Source organism: Vombatus ursinus, unplaced genomic scaffold, assembly GCF_900497805.2.
Source record: "Vombatus ursinus unplaced genomic scaffold, bare-nosed wombat genome assembly UNPS02014884.1, whole genome shotgun sequence".
In the NCBI taxonomy this organism is placed as follows: Eukaryota; Metazoa; Chordata; class Mammalia; order Diprotodontia; family Vombatidae; genus Vombatus; species Vombatus ursinus.
In genome coordinates this window covers 6,380,816-6,388,970 of record NW_020954662.1, presented here as the reverse complement: position 1 = coordinate 6,388,970, position 8,155 = coordinate 6,380,816, and positions in this window count along the sequence as shown.

The following is an 8,155-nucleotide window of genomic DNA, read 5'->3' as shown; positions in this document are numbered from 1 at the left end:
AAGGTTCCTTCCAGTCCCCAAGTTACGTGATTCTAACTCATGCAACCATTCTGAATCTCACTTGCCTCATCTATAAAACAAGAATAATAGCATTTCTCTGTAGGCACATTTTGGGAGTGTTTTGAGGATGAAGTGAGAACAGAGATGTGGAAGACGGAGAGTTGGAATTGGAGCCAGGAAGGTGTGGGTTTAAATCCTGCTTCTGTCACTTACTAGCTGCAGGACCTTGGACGAGTCACTTAGCTACTTTGAGGGAGAGGGAGAGGGAGAAAGAGAAGGAAGAGGGAGAGGAGACGGAGAAGGAGAAGAAGAGAAGGAGGAAGTGGAGAAAAGCCTTGTGACAAATATTTCTATTCCAGCAATACAGATTCCCACAGTGGCGTGCCCCAAAATGTGTCTTATTGTGCGCTGTGAAGCCATTCCCTCTCGGTCAGGAAGTGGGTAGCAAGCTTCATCAGGAGTCTTCCGGAAGCGTGGTTGGCCATTGTGTTGATCAAAGTACTTCTGACTTTTAAAAGTTGTCTTTACAATGTTGTGGTTATTGTATAAATTGTCTCCCTGGTTTGGCTCACCGTCCTCTGCATCAGTTCATAAAATGGATGACCATTTGTTGTCCGAATTGTTATATAGCTGTTGATAGGATGGCCTCTAAGGTCTCCTCCAGCTCTGGGGTTCTGGGATTCTTTCACATCCAGAATCATCCAGGAAATCAACAGCCCCACTCTCCCGGGTCCCTGCCCCTCCCACCTCCATGTACACACCCGGGCGGCCTCCCAGTGTTTCAGTTGGTGCCATGGCCACGTAGCCCTTGATGCTCCAGCGCAGCTCATCCTCGAACCTCCAGAACCCAGACACCCCCTCCAGGCACTCCTTACATGTGTCCTGGGGGGTACCACGTGGCCCCACTCCACCTGCTTCGAGCCTCCTCCCAGCCACAACTTGTCAGGAAGTAACAGAGGAGCGGCAGGGGAATAAATCTCACTCAGAAATTAATGTAGCTCAGGGGGGAAAAAAGTCCATTTACTTATTTCAACTTCGTGTAGCAAGGTTCATAAGTGAATAAATCCAAAAATAATGTAACGGAGACTCGGGGAGAAGCTACAATAAATGCGAGCCCGTCGCCCTAAATGAAGACAAAGGCTTCAAAGCAATATTAAATCCGGTCCCCGAAGACCCATTTCGTTTCAGCTCCGGATTTCCACCAAATCGAGTTTTCCAATGCAGCTTCACCCTACTCCTCTCTTCTCCTCCCCCCAGCCTGACACCCCCTCATTCCTATCCCCCCAATCCCAGCCACTCAGTCTCCGTGGTTATTTTCTCCTCCACCTCCTCTCCCCAGAGCACTGATTGCGTCGGGCTCTCTGCCCCATCCGCCAACTGGTCCTTCTAAGACTTGTGCAAAGTCTGCCTTTTCTAGGAAGCCTTAAGGGGTAACCGGGTATGGGTGTGGGTGAGAGGCGAGTAGGAACAAGACCAGCACTGAGGGTTCGGATTCTGGCATTTGACACCGATTAGCCAGGTGACCCTAGGGTAGTCACTTCTAGATGAGAGATATTTTTTGGACATGGTCATTTCAAATTTGTTTGGCTCCACTATGTATATGTCTTCTGAGGGTTTTGTTTTTGCTTCTTAATGGGAGCAGAGTGGTGATAGGCAGGAGGGCAAAGTGTTTTTAAATTGCAAAAAAAAAAATTAAAAAAGTAAGTATATCAGATTTAAAGTCTGGGGTTTCTGTTCTAATCCCAGCTCTTCTAGTTATTACTAATGAGAATTTGGGCAAATAGGTTAGTGCTTTACATAACTAATCATATCAGTTATTATCTATTGTGTGATCCTGAGCAAACCAAATCTCTGCCCCATGTCTCAGTTTCCTCAACTGTAAAATGGGGACAATTCTCTTGATACTAATCTCATAGACTCATGGTGAGAAAAAATGAGATATTGTTATTATTAGAAATCTACCTGAATTTGACCACCTATGAAATCAGGGTGGTAGAGACAGCCTTCTTACTCAAGCATTTGTACTTGTTAACACTGACATGTGGTCAAACAACCTGACAGTGCAAGATCTGGCTGTCTTTTGTTGTTTGGTTGTTTCTGACTCTTCATGACCCCATTTGGGATTTTTTTGGCAGAGATACTGGAGTGGTTTGTTGTTTCCTTCTCCAGCTCATTTTTACAGATGAGGAAACTGAGGCAAACAGAATGAGGTGACTTGCCCAGGGTCACACAGCCAGTAAGTGTCTGAGGCCAGATTTGAACCAGGAAGATGAGTCTTCCTGACTCCAGGCCCAGTGCTCTATAAGCACTATGACACAGTTTAGCTGCCCCATTTGAATCTATTTGAATCCAAATGAATTGTTCCAATCAATTAAATATTTATCAAGCACTTACTGTGTATCAGGCACTGAGGATACAAACACAATGAACCAACTGTGTATAGGCTGTGTCCTGCTACAAGATCTTTTTTTTTTTTTAATTTCCTAGGTAACTAGTCAACAATGAGAACAAAATGGCTACTTCTGTAACTCCCTCTTGATGTCATTTTATAATTTGCTAAATGTTTTCTTCCCAAAGACTCTGCAAAGAACCCGGGATGGGGTGGGGTGAGGGAGACAGTTTGGTACTGGGGACTTGTCCATTGTTTCTGGAATTGGTGAACTTGGGTTCAAATCTCTGTTTTTCTGATGCTTATTCATTGTTACCCTGGGTACATCACTAATCCTCCCTGGGCCTCAGTTTTCTCATTTGTAAAGTGAGGGGTTTGGAACAGCTCTCCTTAGAGGTCCCTTCTAGCTGTAGACCAGGGGTTCTTAACCTCTGTGGCTGTTATGGACCCCTTTGGAAGTTTGGTGGCCTCTTTTCAGAACCATGGACCCCTTCAGTTGAGGATCCCTTTTCAGAACAATGTTTCATTGCCTACTTTTAAAATTGAAGGAAATGTAAAATTTCATTTAGAGGTTAGTGAAAATTAAGGCATAATTTTCTTTTCCCATCCAAGTTTACAGACCCCCAGAAATCTCTTGATGGAACCCCTCATGTTAAGAACCTTTACTTGAGACCTATGATCCTTTGTAAGTAAGTAGCACTAATACTGTTACTCCCAATTTTATGGAGGAGAAAACAGGCTAAGAAAGGTGAAAGTTATACAACTAGTAATCAGAAGAGGCAAGACTTTAAATAATATCACCACTCAGGACAAGACAGAAGACAAAGGAGACACATTGTGGCTTGGAAGTCTAGACATCTGGGTTATCATTCAGCCTTCAGAAGCATTTCATGCTCTATACTACTTCCTTCTATCTGAGGGGAGATGAGGGGTTTGGACCAAATGACTGCTCAATTCTCTTCCAGCTCTTATGAAGATGATCACTGGATATGCCCTTTGATTTGTGTCTTGGTCATAGGGATGAGCTGCCCTGAACCATCCCCCGTCTCTTACCTGGGACCAAAAGCACACATTCTCCCCCCCCATAATATAATGTCTGGGATTTGAGATGAAGTTTATAGCTGAATATCAGAAGGTTTCTATGTGCAAAGTAACTGGGGTGAGGAATTGAATCTTCACCCTTGGATCTCTGGATGGGACTCAAGAGTACTCCTCCAAGCTCCAGTTTATCAAAGAGAACAGAGTGTTTCTTTAGGGAAAAAAAAGGAAAAAAATGAAATAGAAAAAGAGATCTATAGAGGCATAGGGATGTCCTAGACTATGAAAGGGGTCCAAAGGGTGAACATGGCACAGGAGGAGAGGAAAGCAAGCAAGTTAATACTCATGAGTCTATTCCAGAAGAGGAAAGCTATCACGCCTCTGGGGAAGGAGCAGTTGTCTGTGCTCCAAGCAATAATAAAGACTTTCCCAGGTGCTTTCAGGTGAGAGACCTAAAAGTGATGAGTAGTGATTGCTGCTGACTCCCTGCTGAGGGGTACTGAAGCATCAATTTGTCAATCTGATAACAATAGGGAGGTCTGTCATCTTCCTGGGGCTTGTGTACAAGAAGTGACAGGAAACCTCATAGGATTTGTCAGAAGGCATGACTATTACTGACTTCTGGTGATCCATTTGGACACAGATGATTCTTTCAGAAGGAATCTAGAAGGTGTTACAAGAGGTTGTAAAAGTCTTGGGAAAGAATCTGAAGGACCTAGGGGCACAGGTGGTGTTTTCAACACTTCCACCCATTAAAGACAAGTGCTTCAGAATGGAAACAAGTCTGAGAATATATTGCTGGAAACAGGATTTGGATTTCTGGACCATGGATGAAAATACAGGACAGACAGGCTACTTGGCAAGGATGAAACAAATCTAACAAAGTCTGGTAGAAATACAAATGCCCAGAGTCTTACAAATCTTATTACAATCCGTGACCCAGAACCCCACCCTCTGGGCTTAAATGCTCCAGGTCCAGTATTGGCTCAACCCCCTATATAATTATAGAACTCGGAGTCTCAATTAATGTAACTAACAAGATGCTCTAAGCCCTGATACTGTTATCAGATGAGAACAATGCCTCTTTGATTGAATTACGGAATCAATCAATCAATCAGCCAAATGTGAGAACTAACTGTGAACAATTCCTAGACACCCCACTGAATCAATCAATCAATCAGAGGTGCAAACTAGATTTACTGAGTGAAGTGCTTCTAGTCATTTGATGAAATCAGATGACAAAATGCATCAGGATTGGTTGAAAGAATTAAATGTACCTCTGGGCCTAGGTATAACAAGAGAAAGGATTATAGCGAGAAAGCAGTTAATCTTCAGACCCTGTTGAACAACCAGAGGGCAGCACGTGATGTGAGCCAGAGAGGTACTCCCCCCTTCTCCCCTCCATTGACCGTGCCAAGGGAGAGACTGGACTAGTAACAAACAAAGCACCCGGCTGGAAGCTGAGGAAGGACAAACCAGAGAAGTTATAGGATGGAAGCTTCAGGGAGCCTGCCCTCATCAGTGCAGAGAGAAGTGCAGCTTCACAACTCTACGAGGATCCTTGGGGCCCAGCAAGGAAGCATTGTGAGGATTCCAGGCAGGGAGAAAAAGACTTCCATCCAACCAGAGCCTGTGAATTTGTCGTGCCCAACTCTTTGTGACCCCGACTCTTCCATGACCTGTATGAGGTTTTCTCAGCAAAGATGCTAGAATAGTTTGGCATTTTCTTCTCCAGTGGATTAAGGCAGACAGGTCAGAGAGTGTAACTCCAATGGACTGGCCACATTGTTTGAATGCCAAAAGTATGTTTGTCTAAAAGACTATGTCACAGAGAACTCGCATGAGGCAAGCTTTCACATGGAGGTCAGAAGAAGTGATAACAGGGACACTCTCAAGGTCTCTCTGAAGAACTGTGGAATCGATTGTGAGACAGGGGAGATACCGGCACAGGAACACACAGTGTGGTGTGCCCGCATCAAAGAAGGTGATCTGCTCTATGAGCGAAGTAGAATTGAAGTAGCTCAAAAGAAATTCTGAGATACACAAATTTAAAGACATCTCTACTCCAAATGTTTATGCAGATTATTTGTGTCTGACCTGTGGTAGAGCTTTCCAAGCTCATATAGGTCTGATCAGCCACAGTTGGACACTGTACCTTGACCCCCCCCCCCACATAGTGTTATCATTTTGTTCCTTGTCAAGAACAAAGAACAACCAACCAACCAAGGCAAACAGAGGTAAAGGGTCCCACAGCTAGCAACTGTCTGAGGCCAGATTTGAACTCAGGTCTTCCTGACTCCAGATCTAGACCTCTATCCACTGAGCCACCAAGCTGTGAATTACTCTTTATCAAACGTGTTCCTTAAGTTGGGCCTACTTTCCCCTGGACATTCACAAAGAGTTGTTCTAGACTTTTGGGGGGAATATTATTTTATTCTTCTTAATGTACCATCTGAGTAAGTACTCCTAACTGGCTAATTGTTATCAACTGGACAGTCAGTGGGAAGCACACCAGTGGGGCTCAAGAAGGATAATAATAATAATAATAATAAACCATTCAGGATTACCCCTAGAACTCTGAGGTCCTGAATTCAAGTAGAGATTCAGGAAATTAGCTGTAGAGGAGATGTTACATAATAAAGAGGGCTTTAAACTAAAAATGAAAGGGAAAGGAGAATTTGATTCAAACCAACAAGCATTTATTAATCATTTAATATGTACTCATTGCTATGTTAAAATTTGAGGAAACAAAGATAAAAATGAAATAGTTCTTACCTCAAGGAACTTAACATTCAACTGGAACATGTATACAGATAAGTCAAAGCAGAATGAAATATATACAAGATAAATACAAAGTGAATTTTGGGGGGGAAGGAGGAGGGAGAACTAACATAATGGGGGACTAGACAAAAAGCCTTGTTAGGAAGTAGTGTGTGAGCTGGGACTTGAACACATGTAGGGATTCCAAGAGGGGGAGGAGAGAAAGAAATGCATTCCAGGTATAAGGCACAGCCTGTGCAAAGGCATGGTAAGTAATAGAAGAAGGAAATGTGATCTATGGGGAACAGTTTGACAGACATATAGAGGATGTGATGGGGAATAATGTGAAATGAGGCTAGAAAGACAAGTGGAGGTTAGGAGGAGAAGGAGGGCTTTGAATTCCAGGTTGAAGAATTTTCATTTTATCCTAGAGATAATAAGGAGATGTAGAAGCATCTTGGGCAAAGGAGTGATGGGTAAGACTTGCCCTTTAGGAATGGCCACTGTATGGAGGTTGGATTGGAAAGGAGAGGGGTTAGAGGCAAGGGAACCAATTAGATTATTCCACTAGTTCAGGTGGCAGAAAACTGCCTGTGCATATCCACTTAACCAGAAACCAGAGAAAGCAGCTACAACAGATGGAAAAGAATTGTTAGCAGACATAGCCAGAAGCTGGTGGGACATACCATTTGAGAAGGGAGTGAGTAGACATGTGGGAGGGAAGGGAGCCAGAGATGTGTGCTCTCAAGCTCACACAGACACCACAAATAGTGACAAATTCAAAGATGCACATTTGACCTCACCAGCTCTGAAGTCAGAGGGTCTGGGTTCAAGTCCACTTCTGATGCTCACTATGATCTTGGTCAAGTTACTTCTTCTTGGCCCTCAGTTTCCACATCTGTAAAATGAAGGGGTCGGAATAGATAATCTTCGAGGACCCTTCCAACTCTACAACTATGATCCTATTAGCCATCATTTATTTAGAGCTTCAAGGTTTAAAAATGCCAATGGCCCTGTGAGGTAGACAGTTCTGGTCAAGTTCACAAGCATTTATTAAATACTTACTGTATTTCAGGCACTGTGTTAAGTGCTGAGGACACACACACACAAATTAAAAGACAGTTCCTGCCCTCAAGGAGCTCAGTCTAGTGGGGAGATAACAGGCAAACAACTATGTACAAACAATATCAATTGGAGACTATCTCAGAGGGAAGGTGAGCAAATTAAGTAATTACAGCAATTTTATATGCGACGAAACTATGGTTCAGTGAGACTAACTGTTTTCTTTCAGGATCAACCAGTTAGCAAAACTGGGATTCAATGCTTGTTTTCCCACTGACTCCACAATACCTCATCAAATAGATCCAGGTCAGCCCTGGATTAAGAGGTCAAGTTCATCCAAATTCACCAGGGAGACAAGCACCCTCACAGGAGCTGATGACCACAAATCTGATAAGGATTGAGAGAGAGGGAAGGACAGAATAACCTGGCTTGTTGTCATTATGTTCTTCTTTGGGATGACATGAGAAACCAGGATAAGTAGAGAGGCATTGGGGTCTGCCAGAAGCACTGTAGGATGCCCTGAGCCCAAAGGTAGGGCATTCTCCAGGTGTCTGAACACCTAAAAAGACTAAGAAGGATGGGATGTAAGATTCAGCAGGAACAAAGCTCGCCCTGCCTCAATCATCATGCCTCAAACACCCAGGAAGAGGTCAGCCACCCAAGCTCCAGGGCTTTTTCCTCCTTCTTTTGTTTCCAAAGTGGTGTTTGAACATAGATAGACAAATGTTGACACAAGCCTTTCCCTTCAGGGCTGAGTCTCTGTTGTCACTTGGCAGAATCAGGGAGAAATATTCCCGACCAAAGGGAATTGTAAATGAACCTGGGAAAGGAACCACAAGAGAGGGAGAGGAGGGAGGGGTGTGTGTGTGTGTGTGTGTGTGTGTGTGTGTGTGTGTGTGTGTGTGT